This window comes from Mus caroli, unplaced genomic scaffold, assembly GCF_978045245.1.
Source record: "Mus caroli unplaced genomic scaffold, Mus_caroli_1 scaffold_18, whole genome shotgun sequence".
In the NCBI taxonomy this organism is placed as follows: domain Eukaryota; kingdom Metazoa; phylum Chordata; class Mammalia; order Rodentia; family Muridae; genus Mus; species Mus caroli.
In genome coordinates, this window is record NW_028227273.1 from 11,279,645 (window position 1) to 11,300,542 (window position 20,898).

The 20,898-nt window shown below is 44.2% G+C and overlaps 1 long non-coding RNA gene across 3 annotated transcripts; it reads left to right on the forward strand.

Annotated features, from left to right (window-relative positions):
- The first annotated feature begins 3,178 nt into the window (after positions 1-3,178).
- Positions 3,179-14,671, forward strand: LOC115029747 (uncharacterized). 3 transcript variants are annotated; one of them, XR_003835308.2, is made up of 7 exons: positions 3,179-3,355; positions 3,549-3,682; positions 4,285-4,360; positions 10,802-10,932; positions 12,447-12,672; positions 13,492-13,956; positions 14,140-14,671. It is a non-coding gene; the product is annotated as an uncharacterized LOC115029747 (long non-coding RNA). The 3 variants fall into 3 exon arrangements; XR_003835307.2 differs by having other exon boundaries at positions 13,492-14,671; XR_003835309.2 differs by having other exon boundaries at positions 12,535-12,672; positions 13,492-14,671.
- Positions 14,672-20,898: the final 6,227 nt, after the last annotated feature.

Below are 20,898 nucleotides of genomic sequence, written 5' to 3' on the forward strand. Positions count from 1 at the left end.
GGATAGTCAGTCTTCCCCAGGGAGGAGCCATCTATGAACCCTGAACACACTCAAGCAACCCAAAATGGGTTCAGCCCGTTGTATTTATGCATTTATAAATATGGATATATGTGTTGGCTAGTTTTATGTCAATTGACACAAGCAAGAGTCATCTGAAAGGAGGGAACCTTGCTGGGCTGTGGTGGCGCATGCCTTTAATCCCAGCACTTGGGAGACAGAGGCAGGCAGATTTCTGAGTTTGAGGCTAGCCTGGTTTACAGAGTGAGTTCCAGGACAGCCAGGACTACACAGAGATACCCTGTCTCAAACCAAAACCAAAACCAAAAACAAAACAAAAACCAAAAACAACAACAACAACAAAAGAGAACCTCAACTGAGAAAATAAGATCTGGCTGGAGAGCATTTTCTTAATTAGTGATCAGTGGGAGGTGGCCCAGCCCAATGTGGGTAGTGCCATCCCTGGGCTGGTGGTCCTGGGTTCTATAAGAAAGCAGGCCAGGCAAGCCATGAGGAGTAAAGCCAGTATGCAGCACTCTTCCATCACCTCTGCATCAGCTCCTGCCTCCAGGTTCCTGCTCTGTGTGAGTTCCTGTCCTGACTTCCTTCAGTGATGAACAGTGATGTGGAAGTGTAAGCTGAATAAACCCTTCCCTCCCAGTTGCTTTGGGCATAGTACATCATCACAGCAGTGATGCCCTTACCTGGACACATAGAGCAATAATAAAGAAGAAGGAGGCGAGGGTGGATGTGGGAGGAGTGGGGTAGGGTGAATATGATCAAAATACATGTATGAAGTTCTTCAGTTACTAAAAATAGTATGCTCAACATAGGATAAAGAGAATGTTATCAGTCTTACAGACAGAGGCAAGAATAAGGTTTGATTGGCCTTGCCTTTCTCTTTTTCTTCACTACTGTCTTGCTTCCAGGTGCTGGCCAGACTGAGTTTCCTGGTACTCTGGGCTTCCTTCCTTTTTTCTGATGTTCCCGCTCCCCCTCCATCCCCCACACCCATTACCTTTTTGCCATGTGGTGCCTAGCCAGCTGCATAGCTGACCTTCACACCTAACTCCATGGCAAGGTTTTCTCTCCTCCTCTTCTTCATCCTCTGGGCAGGTGCCAAGATTTACAGCTTGCTTGCTTTCTCTTTTAGACTGATAAAATTATCCTTGAGATAAATAAATACATCAAAGCAAGGGAGGAAAGAACAAATAGAAGCTGTACGAGTAGAGGGTAGGAGCAGCGTGCATCCCTGAGTTCAGCTGAGCTGGCCCCAGCAGCGTGTGTCCCTGAGTTCAAACCCCATAGCCCATGCTAAACAAACAAGCAAACTAAACCGGCCCAGATGGTGCCAAGCAGGTGTGATCCCAGGACAGGAAAGGTGGAAGGAGACAGGTACCCTGGGGCCACTGGCAGCTATGCTACACACAATGTGTGGTGAGCTCTCTAGGAGAGCCAATGAGAGACCTTGAACCCCCAAACAAGATTGATGTCTCTGGAATGATACCAGACAGTAATCTCTTTTAATTAATTAATCAATTAGGTTTATTTGTTTGTTTGAAATAGAGTCTCACACTGTAGCCCTGGCAGTTCTGGAACTTACTATGTAAGCCAGGCTGGCCTTGAACTTACGGCCTTGATCTACTTGCTTCTGCCTCCTAAATGCTGGGATTAAAGATGTGTGCTATCATGCCCTGCTTGAACTTTTTGATTTTTTTTTTTTAGATTCATCTTATTTCATATATATTAATGTTCTGCTGACATGTATATGTGGGCACTGTGTATATATGCCTGGTATCCTCTGAAGTCTGGAACTGGAGTTAATGAATGATTGTGGGCCACCATGTTGGTACTGGGAGTTGAACCTGGGTCCTCTACAAGTACATCAGAGCTTTTAACTAATGAGCCACATCTCCAGCACCTTGAGGTTGGTCTCTTGCCTCCATATACACAGGTGCATATATATATATATATATATATATATATATATATATATATATACATATACATATACACATATATACACACACACACATATATATATGTATACATGTGCACACACACCCACAAACATAAACAACAAGGTGAATCTGGTGAGGTGTGAGGTAGCTCAGCTGGTAGAAGTTTGAGGCACTTTCACATACATCTGTATGCGTGCCGGGGAACCTCTGCTTGCTCCCTGGATCGGACAGTAGAAGGAGAGAGCTGACTGCAGAAAGTGTTTCTCTCATGTGCACACTGTGATGCACGCATGCATGCCGTCACAGATGCACCATATAAGAACATGCACACAATAATAACTAATTTAAAGGTTTGTTTAATAAAAAGCAACGTAGCAATTTATATATCTTATACCTGGCCATATCGACGATCAGTTAGTTTGTCCATAGAGATGAACTCTTTGTATTAGAGGTGAGATTCTGGGAAGAGAGTTTAGGTCGACTGCCCATAAAACTACTGCCTTAGTTTCTCTGGATTTTAAAAGCTATTCGGAAACAACTTTTGGTAAAACAAAACACATTTATTTAGTTTGCCAGCCTGTAGAGGATGGCTCCTGCTTTCTCTTTGACTCGCCTGCAGCATTGTGATGGTTTTACAGAAAAGGTGACAGAAGCCAGGAGATGGGCATGCGGTTACTGTAACGGGGACAAGCTGTCAGGGCTGTGTCCCATCTGAGGGGCTGTTTAGCCCCTCTCTTCCCCCAGCATAGATGCCTGGGGCAGTAGTGATTCTTAGGATCCATTGTATCAGGGCTCCCCCCCCCCCCGTTTGAATATTCTGGTAGCAAAGGGGAGGGACATAGTATTCCCCATTAGAATAGCTCATCAAGACTTAAACAGAGGTTCATGGTTACAGCAAACTGCTTCCCCAGCATGTGAGGAAGGCCTGGGTTTGGTCCACAGCACTGAAAAATAGTAGAGACACCTACTGGGCTTTTTGTTGTTGTTGTTGTTGTTAAAAATCTGGCTAGTTACTGTTTATAAGAAACATCCCAGGGCAGGAATGTTTAAATGTAAGATTAGAAAGAAAGAAACAAACAAACTCGAGGTCATACCATGAATGAGAATTGTGTGCCTGGAGCCAGGTATGGTGAAACTCTATTAGAATTTGAACCCTGTAGACCCATTTGGTGTTTAAAAAAAAAAAAAAAAAAACAGCAAAAAAGCTACATATACCGGAAGGAACCAGGCCTGATGCTGCCTGACACCAGAGGCACCACACACAAGAAGCCGTACTCTAACGAAACCTGTCCCTTTTGAGTCTCCTCAGTCTCAAGAAGACAAGGTCACTTCCACCCACACCTTCAAAATTCTCCTCAGACAATCAAAAAGGATGCCCGAACTTCTTAGCTGCAGAAGTAAGTCCTCTCTATTGTAAGCCCGTGGGGTTGCTGTAACCTGCTGCATGCCTTTCCCTTTGGCACAGATGGCTTCACAAGTGCAATCACAGCCACGCAGTTTTTCCTTTTAATCTGTCCCGCCCTCGGAATCTGGGGATCGGTTTGGCACATTCTTAATATACAACAATTAGAGTGTTTGCTTGTCTTGCAGCCTGAAGAGTCTCATGTCTGAACTCAACAGATAAAATAGTGAGGTTGGCTGTGTACTGTCGGACTGACGGCCCCAGAGGGAGCCTGCATGATGGTCAGAGAGATACTTTCCTGTGCTTTCCAGGATGGCAGCAGGTCAGACCGACTCCTTCGAGTTGAGATTCCAGCCACTTCCTATCCAGGGAATCCAGCCCCTCCTCCCCTCCCCAGGCGGTCGGTAGTCTCATCAAGGAAAGATCCATGCTCCCTGATTACAGGAAACAGTTATAGGATAATGGAGCGGCATCCCCCAGCTCTCCAAAAAAAAAAAAAAAAAAAAAAAACGGTTCCAGGGACCAGTGTCACGCTCAGGGATCGGAGCGCGGTGGAAAATGAGACCTAAAATGAGACCCAAGGGCCACAAAATTAGCATATGAGAAAAACCTAGTAAAGAGGGAGGCTGGAACTGCCTTCTCCTGCATCTGGCTGGAGCCACTGGCACCACTGCAGAGGCACTCCAGAGTGTCTGCGGGTGACCTGCCACATGGCCTGCAGGAGAAAGGCAGTGCCAAGCACGTGACCTCAGAGGCTTCCGAATGGGACATAAGTAACCCTGTCCTTTGCCTAGTGCTAGTGCCAAGCTTCCGAACATTTCTCTGTTTGGGGTGCTTCCTCCCTGGGAGCTATCTTCTTTCTTAATATATTCTTCAACTTTATTTTCTACTGTTCACGTGTCTCTGTCCAATTCCTTGTTGCAGATACAGAGACCCAGACCCCTAGTGGGCACCCACGGAAACCCAGCATCCGTAGGATCAGCACTGCTCAACAGCCAAGGTACAGAACCAGTCTAGATGCTCATCAACAGACCAGAAGAGACCATATGTGTATACACAGCAGAGTTTTATTTAGCTGTAAAGAATGGAATTATGGGTTGGGCAGTGGTGGCACGTGCATTCAATCCCAGCACTTGGGAGGCAGAGGCAGGCAGATCTTTGAGTTCAAGGCCAGCCTGGTCTACAGAGTGAGTTCCAGGACAGCCAGGGCCACATAGTAAGACCCTGTCTTAAAAATACCAAAAAGGGGGCTGGTGAGATGGCTCAGTGGGTAAGAGCACCCGACTGCTCTTCCAAAGGTCCAGAGTTCAAATCCCAGCAACCACATGGTGGCTAACAACCATCCGTAACGAGATCTGGCGCCCTCTTCTGGAGTGTCTGAAGACAGCTACAGTGTACTTACATATAATAAATAATTAATTAAAAAAAAATACCAAAAAGGAAAGAAAAATAAGAATGAAATTATGTCCTGTGCAGAGAATAAGACACCTCGTTAACCACAATAAACTAAACTCTTGAGGACAAATCTGTCCTCTGTCAATGCAGTACTAGGAATAGGGGTGAAATGAGGAAGAATAGTGGGGGTTTTGTTGTTGTTGTTTTGGGTTTTTTTGTTGTTGTTGTTTTTACATTCAATAAGAAACTGTTCTGATATATAAAGCAAGCCTATTAGAATCTGACAAAAAATATTATCAGGGGAGATTTTAACATCCTCTGGAGAACTAGTATATCTTTGTTTTCACAGACAAAAGATATGGCAGAAGTACAACACTCAGACAAAACAACTTGAACCAGACAGGGTTCCTCATAGAGAACCAAAGCCACTCCAACCAAGTGCTTACATCACAAAGGAATACAGGGGCTGCTTTCAAAATTATTGCCAAGTTAAGAAACACTGAGGCTTCCTAGACATAATTAAAAAAAATGCATCTAACAGTTTCTGGCAGATAATATATATTGTATGAACCTTTATTAGATAAAAATCTGAAAGCTCTAAGCTGCAAGCATTGTGAGATTGAGTGCTTCAGTCAGATCGTCACCGCTATAATTCAGGTGCCAGAAAGCTGTTGCTGCTGAGGCTGAAACAATTTGATGTCAGCCCAGCCCTGCCTCCTGGGTACCACCCAGGAGGATGATGGTCTCTGGCCACCTTCCCACTCCTGTATCCTACTGTCTAAGACTTCTTACTCCCAGATAAGTCATACGTAGAACACAAGTTGTCATATACTCTTGGAAATGTTAGAGTTGGCTTTTCAGCCTTTGTGATTCAAAGGAGACCAGTGTAGCAGGGGGAAATGAAGGCCGAGCACCAGTGAGTGAGTTTGGGTACAAATGGCTGAGAACCAGCCTGTGGTAGCGTGAATAAGAACAACCCCCATAGGCTCCTATGTTTGAATGCTTAGACACCAGGGAGTGGCCCAATTTGAAAGGATTAGAAGGATTATGAAAAAGTGGTCTTTTTGGAGTGGGTGTGGCCTTCCTTGTTGGAGGAAGTGTGTCACTCACAGTGGACTTTGGAGTTTAAAAGCCTGTGCCGGTCCTAGGCTTTCCCTCTCTCTGCCTTCAGATAAGGACCTAGCTCTTATCTACTCTTCCAGCACCACGTCTGCCTGCCTGCTGCCATGATGATAATGGACTAAACCTCTGAAACTCTAAGTAAGCCCCCAGTTAAATATGCTCTTTTATTAGAACTGCCATGGTCCTGGTGTCTCTTCACAGTGATAAAACAGTGACTAAGACATAGCCTAAAGTGAAATGTGTGAGTCTTATGAAAAGAACTTTAAAATACTATCAAAGAACATCACAGGGGACCCAGACCTCTATGGGAAAACATTCCATATTCTTGGATTAAAGGAATCAGCCTCTTGGGGAGATTTAATTAAAAGAATTAATTTCTAAATTAATTCTTTTTCCTATAGTGTCACATCCGAAGCCAGGCTGGCCTTGAACTCATGTAACCCAAATCTTCCTGCCTCACTATTCTAATCCTGAAATTACAGGCACGAACTACCTTGCTGGGCTCCTAAGCTAATTTATTAATAGAATGCATAAGCAATAAAAATATCAGCTCATGGACTAGCAAGATGGCTCAATATGTCATATAGTCCCCATGAAAGCCTGAAGGCCTGAATTCAGTCTCTGAAACCCACAGTGAAGGAGAGAACTCATTCCTAAAACATGTTCTCTGACCTTCACAGGTGCACCATGGCATGTGCATGCCTCTACTCTCACAAGTACAACACACACACACAAAGCTTTTAAAGATCAGTTCTTGGTTAGAACAAGAGCTACTGATTCTGGTGTGTGTGTGGGGGAAAACAAAGAAGATTGGTTAGCAAACAACGACAACAACATAGCTCAATGAAGGGAAACCAGGCTCACCAACCGTTAAACACAAAAACGCTCAGCAATGAAGACAGCGAACATGGAGAATTGCTGGGGACAGCTTACCCTGACAGGGACTGCCTGCAGTAGGCCGGGATGGCGACATCTCAGAAGCTCTTTGTAAAAAAAACAGTTGTTCCCATTTTTCCTAACCTTAGCTCTGGACAACGGCTGTATAGATTTCATTTGTGCGTGACTGCTTTTCAGTTGGCCTTGGTGTGCGTAATTATTCTATTCTATATGACTTTCTAACTTCTTTCTCCTTCTGCTCTGGTGAATTCTGTGAAACTAGATGTTTCTTGATGTAACGGTTCTTAAACAGTTAAAAATTGAGGCATGGGGCACAGCACAGCACAGCACAGCACAGCACAGTCCTGACGGTCCAGGTGTATGCTGTGCGTTCTCATCTTGGAAACAGTGTAACAATTGCACAATGGTGGTTCCAGATTAATGCTTGACCTGCAGAGGAAGTTTGAAGAAATAATTAGAAAATGACTTAGAGCCAACATTGGAACCCCCCAAAAAAGGAAAAAACTATTGAAGTTATGAGAAGTCTTGCACAACATTTAAGAATGGTTCCTGGATAAGAAAGTATAGAATACATAAAGTCTTATATTAGTAAAACTAAGTCAAATCACTGGGACTCTTAGGAGAGTCGTTGTGTGCAATGCACAGAAGCAGAAAGCTAGTAGAACTGCTGAGTTAAGGGTTGTGATGGTTTGTATATCCTTGGACCAGGGAGTGGCACCATCTGAAGGTGTGGCCTTGTTGGAATAGGTGTGACCTGGTTGGAATGGGTGTGTCACTGTGGGTGTGGGTATAAGATCCTCACCCTAGTTGCCTGGAAGTCAGTCTTCCACTAGCAGCCTTTGGATGAAGACATAGAACTCTTGGCTCCTCCTGCGCCATGCCTGCCTGGATACTGCCATGCTCCCACCTTGATGATAATGGACTGAACCTCTGAACCTGTAAGCCAGCCCCAATTAAATGTTGTTTTTCATAAGACTTAACTTGGTCATGGTGTCTGTTCACAGCAGTAAAACCCTAACTAAGACAGAAGTTGGTACCAGAAGTGGGGTATTGCTGTGATAGGCCTGACCATGCTTTTATTTGACAGAATGTGGATTTTGGGACTTTGTATTTGGAAAGCAATGGAATGCTTTAAATGGGGCTTAATGGGTCATCCTAGTAGGAATATGGAAGACTTAGTTGCTGGGAGTAATTTGAACTGTGTTGACCTGGCCCAAGAGATTTCAAAGGAGAAGAATTTCAGAATGTGGCATAAAGACTGGTTTTGTGGTACTTTGGTGAAGAATGTGGCTACTTTTTGCCCTTGTCTGAAAAGTTTGCCTGAGGCTAAGGTGAAGAGACTTGGATTAATTGCATTGACAAAGGAAGTTTCAAAAAAGCCCAGCAGAGACTTTGTTCTCTGGTTAAGTCTTATGAAGAGAAGTTTGAACAAGCATAGCAAGCTTAGAAAGGAAAAATATAAAATATATGGTTTGAGTATTAAAGGGGTACCAGGAAGTGAAATGGAACAAATTCCTGTGTTCTAGGAGATAACAGATTAAGGGAGTGGGACCTTGGGGCAAGATCCTACCCAGCTAAATTAAATCCAGGCATGGTGGTACACACCTTTAATCTCAGGAGACAGGCATGCTGATCTCTGCATTCAAGGTCAATCTACAGAGCAAGAACCAGGATAGCCAAGCTTACACAGTGAAGGATTTAGAAAACATAAAGCTAGTGATAATGTAATAGGACAAGGGGATCATGTTCTAGTTCCTGTATGCAGCAGAACTCGGCAGCTTCAGCCATGTGGCTCTGGCTCTAGAGTTAAGAATGGAAGGAACTACTGGGAAAATTGATGCTGGTTAGCTGGAGCTAAGGAATTAGCAGTGATTAAGAAGAGACCAGCATCACTGAGGTGAAATCTTCTGGAAATTGTTTTCTGGAAGCACAAAGAAGCCGTGTTCCAGAGATAACCAAGGTTGCACCTCATGATGCGGCTGGACTTGGTAATGTGTAAGAGTCACTCAGGTGGTACTGCTTGTGAAGGAATGAAGGGATAATGGAGAGAAGCTGAGGCTTAGCACTGTGAGAGGCCAGGGAAGGCCATTGGAAAAGGTGAAGCCTCAGCTGTAGTTGATGGCCCAGGACTGAAGGGGTCATGCAAAGGATTTGAGGCTTGGCACCCTGAAGAGAGCCTATGAGAGGCATTGGTGAAGCCTAGTTGGAGTGGAATACCCCAGTGTATTAGAGATGTCAGTACCATGGAGTGATCACCAAGAACTGCAGCCATAGTGGAGTGGATCAACCTGAGCTTAGAGTGCTACAGAGGGCAGAGCTGGAAAAGTGATGCCAGCCCTTAGGAGGAGTCCAAAAGATCAAGTGGAATCCCAGACACTGAAACAAGAAGCTGTAACATTGAAATTGCCTTGGAGACTCAAAGATGTTAAAGATGCCAGAGTCATGGGACACATGCTGAGGAAAGCTGCTAACAGGGAGTGGAACCAGCCCAGGAGAAAGCAGTTTGTTGCAGTCAACAAAGATGAAAAAGGAATGGAGATCTGAAGACTGCTTTGACATCAGCCATGGAGATGCAGAGTTTGGAGTTTGCCCAGCTGGTTTCCTGCTTTGCTTTGGAGATTACAGTTAATTAAGTTGGATGAATCTCAGAAGAGACCTTGAACTTTGTACCTTTAACATTGTTGTGACTGCTATAGACTATGAGGACTTTGAAAGTTGGACTAAATGCATTTTGCATTATGCTATGTTTAAGTATGTCCCCCATAGACTCATGTTTTTGAACAAGTCTATGGGGACCAGGGAGTGGAATGTGATGGTTTGTATATCCTTGGACCAGGGAGTGGCACCATCTGAAGGTGTGGCCTTGTTGGAATAGGTGTGACCTGGTTGGAATGGGTGTGTCACTGTGGGTGTGGGTATAAGATCCTCACCCTAGTTGCCTGGAAGTCAGTCTTCCACTAGCAGCCTTTGGATGAAGACATAGAACTCTTGGCTCCTCCTGCGCCATGCCTGCCTGGATACTGCCATGCTCCCACCTTGATGATAATGGACTGAACCTCTGAACCTGTAAGCCAGCCCCAATTAAATGTTGTTTTTCATAAGACTTAACTCGGTCATGGTGTCTGTTCACAGCAGTAAAACCCTAACTAAGACAAGGGTTGACTTGATTCTTTCTGGCCACTGCCTGGCAGCTTAACCCATGTCATTTATCATTAGAGCTTCACAAGAAAATGCAAGTGGCTGGCCTCGGAGCTCTGAAGTATAATAAGTCAAAAGTTAAAGCTTAAATAATGATAAGTTTGCAATTATTATTTTGACTACAGGCCTGGGAATAGGGGAAGCTGAAACTTTGGGGAACAATTGTAATTCTTGATTTTTTAAAAAAAGATTTATTTATTATTATAATTAAGTACACTTGTAGCTGTCTTCAGACACACCGGAAGAGGATGTCAGATCTCATTACAGGTGGTTGTGAGCCACCATGTGGTTGCTAGGATTTGAACTCAGGACCTTCATAAGAGTAGACAGTGTTCTAACCCGCTGAGCCATCTCACCAGCCTATAATTCTTGATTCGTTGTGGGATATGGTTATTTTTTTGAACTTGATTTGACAATGATTATACAATGTCTTTTTTTTCTATCAGTTTTTGGAGTATCAACAAAAGACTGGGGCAAGAGAAAGGCAAGAGAGCATGAGAAGAGCTTGTGAAGAGTGAGTGAGGAGAGAGTGTGAGGTGTGTATGGAGAGTGTGTGTGTGAGTGAAGGGAGAGTCCATGTGGTGTGTGTGTGAGATGTGTGTGAAGAGTGTGTGAGAGTGAAAGGGGAACACACAGAGGTGTGTATGAGTGTGGGAGTTCAAGAAAAAAACCACACAGGAGACTGCACTGTGCAGCCTCAAGCTGCAAGCAGATGAGCAAGAGAGAAAGAACAAAGAGTGAGAGAAAAGAGAGAGAAACTTTAGGCCTTGAAAAATTGCTTGTCAGTTTGTATCCAAAAAGTAGTCTGTGTCTATTATTCGCCTTCCAGATATCCCTGCTTCCGGTTGAGAACTCCAATCCTGTGTCGAGGCTGGACCCTGGCAGAGAACACAGAGACGCACACTGAAGGCGATTAACTCCGTAGGAAATGCAGAGGCTCACTTCTTTATTTTTAAACTGGTGAGTGTGGGAGTCAAATCCTGGAGCTCATGTGTGCCCTCTACTAGTGAGCTACCCCATCTTTTTTACAAACGCACACACGTGTGAGCTCACCAACACACAGTGCTAAAAGGATTAAAATCTGTGGGGAAAGGACTATTCAGTGAGTTGTGCTGAGACAATCAGAACTCTGTCGGAGGGAACAAATTGGCTCGGCCACAAAGCCTATACCAGAAAAACTCCACAGACAGTTAAAGGCTGTGGGTAAATGCAAGACAAGACCTTGAAAGTACTGAAGGAAACGCAGGAGAATTTCTTCACAGCTGGAGTAAAGAGGCCTTTGTAATTATACTACAAAGTTCAGCTGAACAGAAAACAATCAGGCCACCACAGTGCTTGGGCAAAGTCAAGAGGCAAGCGAACCACCACAGGAAAAGCATCTCTGGGCTGAGGGTGGAGCTCAGGTGTAGAGAGAGCTTGTCAGCATGAATAAGACTCGAAGTGTGTCCGGGTGCGGTGATGCACGCCTTCAATCCCAGCACACCAGAGGAGAGGCAGGCAGATCTCTGAAGTCAAGGCCAGCTGCCTGGTCTAGAGTGAGTCCCAGGGCATCCAGGGCTACACTGAAAAACCCTGTCTTGAAAAAAAATAAAACAAACAACACCTTTCCCCCCCCCAAAAAAAAAAAGAAAGGAAGGAAGGGGGGAGAGAGAGAGAGAAAGGAAGAAAAGGAAGGAAGGAAGGAAGGAAGAAAGAAAGAAAGAAAGAAAGAAAGAAAGAAAGAAAGAAAGAAAGAAAGAAACTCTACACTTAGTCCCAGCACTGAACACTGGCTGGCCTTGTGCTGCACGGCCATACTCTCAGGTGAGGCAGCATCAGGAGGATCAGTACAAGGTCATAAGGTCATACTCGGTACAGAGAAGGCTCAGTGGATAGTGTTAGCTATATAAGCATGAAGATTTGCGTTCAAACACTCAGTACCCACGTAAAACCAAGTGTGCTTGTGTAAGAGTAGAGACAAGCAGATCCTGGGTGCTGGCTGCTCAGCCACTCCCACAGAATAGTGAGAACTAAGTTCAGTGAGAGACCCTGTCACAAAAAAGATGGCGAGGGATAGAGGAAGGACGCCCAGTGTCAACTTCTGACTGCTACACACATTTCACAGGAGGAGCAAGGGGTCACCAGTGTCTACATAATACATGAAGATGTTCAGGGTCATCCTCAGCTAGTTGGAGGTCAGTTTAGGCTACACAAGACTCTGTCTCCAAAAGAAAAAGAATCTTCTCTCATATATAAGAATTCATAATCAATAGGAAGTAATTAATGAAATAATCAATAGGAAAAAAAAAGAACTAGAGGGGAAAAAAATGAGCCAAGGGTTGGAACAGACAGATCACATAAAAATATTAATTCACTTAAATATACGAAAATATACTCAACATCATTCTGAGTAAGGGAAATATAAATTTCATGTAGACAGATGCTATTTCTCTCTATCAAATTGTCAAGTTTCTAGAGTTTAATAATATTCTCAGCAGGTGACGCTTTAGGGGAGCAGTGGGTGTGAGCATACGTTGGTTGAACGTCTCTCAGATCCAGCTCGTCAATTTACCAACTCATCAGGTTACTCACGCGTGTATTCCCTGACCAAGTGATGTCATCTCTGAGATGTTACTCTTCCCGCACATGTGAACAACTGAAATACGCTAAGCTTATCTTCTGTGACTGTGGACACTCCAGTCGCCATCCAAACACAATCAGGTAAGTTATTTGTGTTACAACCAGCAATGAATGGTTATAACCATTTCTATAACAAAAGAATAAGGAAGCTCTCTTCCCAGGAGAGCAAGATACATTAGAAATCTTAGAAAGCTAGGGACATATTGGTACATGTGATCTGCCGCTGTTTGTGCAGCAAGCAGGTCAGAGACAAAGTCTAGTTTCACATACAATTGTATGATAAAATCTACCAAAAGTTATGTCATGTTCTGTGACATTTCCTGTGAAGACATAAACAAATATCTATTCACCCCAGATGTGGGTATTTACAACAGACCAAAGCCATGATTCCTCTCAAGTCTCCCTAGGTGAATTAATGAGTTTTTTAGGGTTGCTTTCAGGAATAGGGGTGTCTTAGTCAGGGTTTCTATTCCTGCACAAACATCAACTTGGGGAGGAAAGGGTTTAATTCAGCTTACAGTTCCACATTGCTGTTCATCACCAAAGGAAGTCAGGACTGGAACTCAAGCAGGTCAGGAAGCAGGAGCTGATGCAGAAGCCATGGAGGGATGTTCTTTACTGGCTTGCTTCCCCTGGCTTGCTCAGCCTGCTCTCTTATAGAACCAACACTACCAGCCCAGAGATGGTCCCACCCACAGGGGGCCTTTCCCCCTTGATCACTAATTGAGAAAATGCCTTGCAGCTGGATCTTGTGGAGGCATTTCCTCAACTGAAGCTCCTTTCTCTGTGATAACTCCAGCCTGTGTCAAGTTGACACAAAACTAGCCAGTACAATGGGTGAGTGGTTTCTTACAATAATTTAAAGATATAAATTATATAGCAATCATTATACTGTTGCAGGTTTAATTAAATGGTGACAGTGAATGTATGCAGTAACCATCCAGACTTGGAGGTCCACCCACCAACGGCCAGTCCTCATGTGAGCCATGGGTGGTCAGATAATCCATAGTGCCTATCTCTCGCCATTAATCCTGAGCCCCAGGCAGTGTGGCATTGATGCTGGTGACAGCAGCGGCCAATGAGGAAGAAGAGGAGGACACAGGGACAGCTGCTGTCCTGTCCAGTAGCACATTTGCAGAGGCCAAGGGATGACTAGTGAGAATTGGTTCTATCTACTCATAAGATTCTGGGGCTCCAAGCCAAATCATCAGGGATGATGGCCCATGCTTTTCCAGATGAACCATCTCGCCAGCCAGTGATGGTGAACTTGATGGTTGACCTTGATGGTCAACTTGATTGGATCTGGAACCATCTAATAGACATGCCTCAGGGCAGGTTGTTTGTTCTGAGAAGACTTAACAGAAGGTAAGACCCAACCCCATAAAGTCTAGTATCTTCCGACGGTGACCCAAATTGACAAAGGTCTAAGCAAAGGCAGGTCTCCATGTTTGCCTGCCTTTGCTTCTTGCTAATGAGTGAATCTGCTGGGGAAAATGCTGCTGTCCCCAGCCTTTGAAGCCCCAGAACCCACCTTCTTTATCCTTCCAGTCTGCACCTTGGGCCAGTGGATCTTTAGGAATCCTCCAGCCCTTCTGCACCAGATTGGACCTACTAAGGCATCCAGCCCTGTGAACTGAGCAGCTGCTGCCTTTCCAGCCTCTGCGTGGTGAAAGACAAGCGTGGTTGGCCCATTCCGTCCGTCTAGGAAGCCACTCTGATCAGTTTTCTTGTGTAGTATGTATTCTTTCAATTGGTTCTGTTCCTCTAGTGAGCTCTACGGAAATGTGGTCAGCCACAGGGAAGAGGAAGCAGCAAGAAAAACCTCGATCCGTAAGCAACGAGGTGGCCACCCAGCCATGGTGTAGGTAGAGATATGATGGAAAGGGTTATGAAAATTAAGACTAGACTAATACCGGTCAAATACATTGAACCAGTAGTCAACACTGCCCCCACCCCCATGTATAGACTTGGGAGTAGGTTGTGTCACGGGCAAATTATCCAATAAAAAGATAATTCTTTTATAGTGCAAATTGTCCCAGAGAAAAGGAAAACACTGGGCAGGGCGCAGCCAAAGCAAAGGAGTGCCCGATGTTTTTCTTTGTGCGAAATAAATAAATAAAGTTATAATAAGTTATAACATTAGTATATTAAATCTACTATTGTATTAACATAATCATCATGAGCGTGGGGGCTTAATTTTAAGATAACTTTAGGAAATGTATTCATTGAATGCAGCACATTAACACATTGAAGGAAAAACACCATGATTTAAATAGATCCAAAAAAAAAAATACATTCAGCAAGATTCAGAATTCATTCTTGGCAAACTAGAACTCAAAGATCTTCTAAACCTGATTCCAAAAAGCCAATGGCCAGCGTTGTTCTTTGGGGTGAGATTTTGGGGCATCTTCCGAGCAGCCAGGAGCCAGCGACCCCTGCGACGGTTGCAGCATGCCTCTCTGTGCTGGAGTCATTGTCTCCTCATATGAGAGATGGGGAAGGAATAGAGTCAATTATGGCGTAGGCAAAATGGCTTGAGTCAAGCAAGCTCAAAGTTAAGAGCAATGGTTCTGTATGTGATGACTCAGCAGTAAGGATAGAACCCAGGAGAGAAATGAAGAAGCCCTGTACTTGCAAGAGAGATGAAGAAGAACATCTGTATTAGCAAAGCATCGATGCTCACAAGTGAGATGCAAGCTCGTATTTAAAAACCATAAGCCGGGCGTGGTGGCGCACGCCTTTAATCCCAGCACTCGGGAGGCAGAGGCAGGCGGATTTCTGAGTTCGAGGCCAGCCTGGTCTACAAAGTGAGTGCCAGGACAGCCAGGGCTACACAGAGAAACCCTGTCTCGAAAAACCAAAAAAAAAAAAAAAAAAAACAAAAAAAAACCATAAAAACAGTCTTGGGGGCTGAGCATGGTGGAGCACACATTTATTCCCAGTGCTCAGCAGGCAGGGGCAGGCAGCTCTCTGTGAGATGGAGGTGAGGCTTTCTACATTGTGAGTTCTATACCAACTGGGGGTTACACAATGAGATTCTGCTCAAATGATAATAATAATGATGATGATGGTGATGATGATGGTGTAGGTCTTGCCTGGTATGCATAAGACCCTTTTTTCTATCCCTAAACAAACAAACTTAAATATGTTTAAAAAAGAAACACATATGAAAAACTGGATAAACCATATTAATGAAGGGAGGACTTAATTATCTCAAAATGGTGATCTTTCACAGATTAACCTTTAAACCTTTAAAGTCAATGTGACTTTAATAACAACAACAACAACAAAAATCCCAGTTAACTTTCAGTTGTCCCTGGGCAAATATTTCTTAAATTTATATGGACTATAGTTATATGTCTATGACAATTTAAACCCAACACTGAGGGGAAAAAAAGAGTAAATTTCATAGGCCAAGGTATTTTAAGCCTGCAGTAGTTGACATGGTGAATGGGCAAGTAGATTCCTGGAAAAGAGCAACAAGTCCGAGCAGAGAGATCAGGCATTAGGAGCTCGGCACACAGGCCATGACCTCAAATCAGGGGTACAAGGCGGATGCTTAGTGAGGGGTAGTGGAAAATCTTCTTTTGTTGTTGTTAAAAAAATTTATTTGGAAAGCCCAAACCCTATACTGTATACAAATTTAAGCTCTAGACCAATCTTTTTGTTTGTTTGTTTGTTTTTGGGGGTTTGTTTGTTTGTTTGGTTTGGTTTGGTTTTGGTTTTTTCGAGACAGGGTTTCTCTGTGTAGCCCTGGCTGTCCTGGAACTCACTCTGTAGACCAGGCTGGCCTCGAACTCAGAAATCCGCCTGCCTCTGCCTCCCGAGTGCTGGGAGTAAAGGCGTGCGCCACCATGCCCAGCTGCTCTAGACCAATCTTAAAAACTACACATGGGGCTGTAGAGACGGCTTAGCATACAGAGTACTTGCTGCTCTCACACACGACCCAGGTTTGGTTCTCAGCACCCACTCCTTACAGCTCCAAGGGATCTGACAACACCTCCTGGCCCAGCATTTCTCAGCCTTTGTCATGACCCCTTTCGTGGTCGAATGGCCCTTTCACGGGGGTTCCCTAAGACCATCAGAAAACACAGTTGAAAGTAGCAAAGTTACAGCTATGAAGCAGCATGGGAAATAATTTTATGGTTCCACATGAGTCAGTGCATTAGGAAGGTTGGGAGCCACTGTCTTGGTCACTGCGGGCACTAGACATGCGTGTGAGGCACCTACATACATGAAAGCATTCACACAGAGATATAAAATAAAGGTGAAGAAATCTTTAAAATATGCCTGCACGTAAAAAGCCACTTGAAAATGTTTGAATTAGCATGCCTGAGGAGAGTGAGTGTATTCACGCTTACTTGTCCAGTATAGGAATTGGCTCCTATGACTGTGGAGGCCAAGAAGTTGCAGATCTGCCAGTCCATAGACTGAGGAGCCAGGGAATTCGATTTTGACAGAGTAAGCCACACTTCCAAAATTGAAACAATGTAGTGCTTGAGTGTGTTGGCAGCCTTCCATCTCTTCTCTCCCTGTTGAGGGAGGTTGGAATGCAAAAGAAAAAAAGTCTCCTCTAGGCTCACGTGTGGGAACACTTGATCCCCAGCTGGTGGCGCTGCTTTTGAAGGTTGAGGAACCTTGAAGAGGTGGAGAGAGTGGACCACTGACAACCTCATACATGGAAGCAATGCCTCGAGTCAGCCCCTCCCAGGGAACCTCTGGCATGTGCGCCTCTCTTTGGGCGCTCTGTTCTTTTTGTTAAAATAACTCACTGAGTCCAGTTAGTGTTGCCGTTGGAATAGCAGTTGATCTTGAGACTTGATCTCGTGAGGGTCTTATGCAGGTCGTCAGAGCTGCTGTGATGTGAGTTCATGAGTACAGTGACCTATATATATATATATATATACACACACTACATGTGTGTGTGCACATATACATTCATATATATATACATATATATATATATATATATATATATATATATATATATATACACACACACACACATACATACATACATGTGCATATATATCAGTTTGTCAACATGGTGTTTAACAGAGCACTAGTGACGGCTCCTAGGACTTGTAACTTCCCAGCCCATGGGCTTTTGGCCCAGTTTACAGTATCAGGCATGACCTCATTCCTATGGAGCAGGCCCCATATCCAGGCCAGAAGCACTTGGTTGCCCTCCATACCCTTCATGCTGCCTGTATACCAGTGGGCTTATCTTACCTGGTAACTTGGAGTTCAACATTACAATTGACGGCTTAGTTGTTGTCATTGTCTCTTTTCTTTTTTTTTTCTTGAATCAGGGTCTCTCTGTGTAACGATGTCTGTCCTGGAGCCCTCTCTGTAGACTCTGTTGGCCTCAAATGCAGAGATCTTCCAGCCTCTGCCTCCCAAGTGCCAGGAATAAAGGTGTGCGCCACCCCTGGCAGGGGTTATCTATTTACATTTATTCTGCTGCGGTTATCCACAGACATTGAAGTCCAGCTTCCTCAGCCTTTGAATGCGTGTGTGCCAGCAGCTCTCTGGGAGCTCCCAGACTTTCATCTCTGGCCTCTTGGGTGGAGCTTAGTCTCCCTGGTGTGTTACAGTTGTGAAACTACCCGGCCTTCGCTCCTGTGAGCCACTGAGAACCTGGACTGAGTTACAGTTCCAAGTTGGTGATTATGGCTCCGTGCTACTTATGGTCACTGGGTACACTATTGTGTGGCTGTATGTGAGTTTATTCATTTTCCCAAACAATAGGACAGTGTCCCGGTCCAATGGTCTTGTGTAAACATTCTTTTTTTTCTTTTTTTGGTTTTTCGAGACAGGGTTTCTCTGTATAGCCCTGGCTGTCCTGGAACTCACTTTGTAGACCAGGCTGGCCTCGAACTCAGAAATCCACCTGCCTCTGCCTCCTGAGTGCTGGGATTAAAGGTGTGAGCCACCACACCCGGCCCTTGTGTAAACATTCTTTTTGAGTGTGTGTGTGTGTGTGTGTGTGTGTGTGTGTGTGTGTGTGTGTGTGTGTTGATATGGAGCATTCGATACAAGCTCTTTACCAGTAAGTCACACCTCATCCGTGGACTTTTTAAACCAGGTTCCATGATGTAGCTCAGAATATTTGGCATTGAATGCTCTCTATAGCCCAGGCTGGTATCAAATTTGTGGTTGTCCTGCCTAAGTCTTTGAAGTGTTGCGATTGAGAACATAAGTTTTCAACCACCATAGAATGTACCTGACCTTGCTCACCTATCAGCTTCATTTTCAAAGAAAAAGTGAAAGTTTGTCACAGAAAGGAAATACAGCAGCCATGAGAGAAACACGGCTGGGTCACCTCCAGACACTGTCGCCAAATGTGCTTTTCATTTCCTGGGAAGGATTTTAATATTCACGAGCTGCTTTGCATAGGGCTTAACTTGAGCCTGCACATGTGTTCCGCTCCTCATGGTAGAACTCAACGGTGCTGACCCACGCAATGCTGGGATAAGAAGGACAGTCCTTGGTCAGGTTCACCACCGGCTCAGTGGTGACTGGTCTAAGCCGGTTTGCTCACAGCTTTCCATTTTTGTTTGCTCGTTGGTAGGCAGCTGCTGCAGCCAGATTAGTGGGTTCCCTGTCTCGTTCCCTACCCCGGAGGGCTTCCATCCCCCTTAATCCTTTTTTCAGAACTTTTTAAAAAAAAAATTTTATTTCCATTTATGTGTTTGTCTGTGTATGCAGTGTCTGCAGAGTCAGAGGGAGTACCCCGTCTGGTGCGCAATCTTGGGTCCTCTGCAAGAATAGCAAGTGCTCTTAGCTATTGAACCATCTCTCCAGGCTCCCCTACTATTTATTTATTTTGAGGTTTTGAGACAGGGTCTATCCATGTAATCCTGACTGTTCTGGAACTCACTATGTAAATCAGGCTGGCCTTGAAGTCACAGAGATCTGCCCGCCTCTGTCTTCCTAGTGCTGGGATTAAAGGTGGGTGTCATTGTACCCTCCTTGAAGGAGAAGGAAGGTCCATGCTCTCAAGTTGGCTTGGGATGTTGGCCCTGCCTAAGTCAGAGGAAGTGGAGGCCTCCACAGTAGGCCTTGTTTTTTGGTGCCTGTTGGTAAAGCCTGGAAACTATATATGCTTGATCAGTGCATCTAGGTACGAATGTCCCAGCCTAGAAGACACAGAGACCATCTGTAATGCTAGCTGCTAGAGGCTGAGGTAGGAAGAACAAATGTTCAAGGCTGTCCTGGATGGCAGAGTGAATTCAAGGCTAACCTGGGCAACTTAGTGAGAAAGTGCCTCCAAATAATCCCGAGAACCAAAGCACAGAAGTAGATCAAAGATTAATAACAATGTTATAGTCATCACAGGGTGACAAACTTGATGTTTATAACATTTGATTTATTTTTTCATAAACTTTTTACAATTTTCATCAATATTTTATTTATACCAGCTCCGGAAAAAAAAGAGAGAGAGAGATTGAGAGAGAGATGAATCAACCTAACAAACCATTAAGAATCATTTTAAGGGCTGGTGAGATGGCTCAGCGGTTAAGAGCACTGACTGCTCTTCCAGAGGTCCTGAGTTCAATTCCCAGCAACCACATGGTGGCTCACAACCATCTGTAATGGGATCCGATGGTTTTTTTCTGGTCTGTCTGAAGACCAGAGTACTTATATGCATAAAATAAATAAGTAAATAAATCTTTTTTTTTTTTTTTTTTTTTAAAGATTTATTTATTTATTATATCTAAGTACACTGTAGCTGTCTTCAGATGCACCAGAAGAGGGAGTCAGATCTCATTACAGATGGTTGTGAGCCACCATGTGGTTGCTGGGATTTGAACTCTGGGACCTTCGGAAGAGCAGTCGGGTGCTCTTACCCACTGAGCCATCTCACCAGCCCATAAATCTTTTTTTTTAAAGGAATTATTTTAATCCAAGTTAGGAGACGTATTAGGATTTTACAACCCACTTCTTGTCTTATTGTGTTTAAATTTTTCATAATAAAAAGTAAAGCCAAACAAAGCAGTGGGGGATGGCTAAAGATACTGGAGTGAACTAGGGACTCACGGTTCAGTGGGACATTGCCAGGGATGCGAGAGGCCCAGCGTCACAAAACCAATAAACTGAAACAGAAATAGACTGTAACATAACCTCTTCCAAGTCTCGCAGAAGGAAGCTGATTTGCTGCAATCATCAGTCTCTGGTGCCACAAAGGAAAAACCAATCCCAAAGCCTGGGAAAGCTGGACTTTTCATTCTGGAGAGTCCTTGTCCAAACCTCAAGTTCAAGGACAGGGAGGCTGGGCATGACAAAGCATGATTCCTGCCTGTT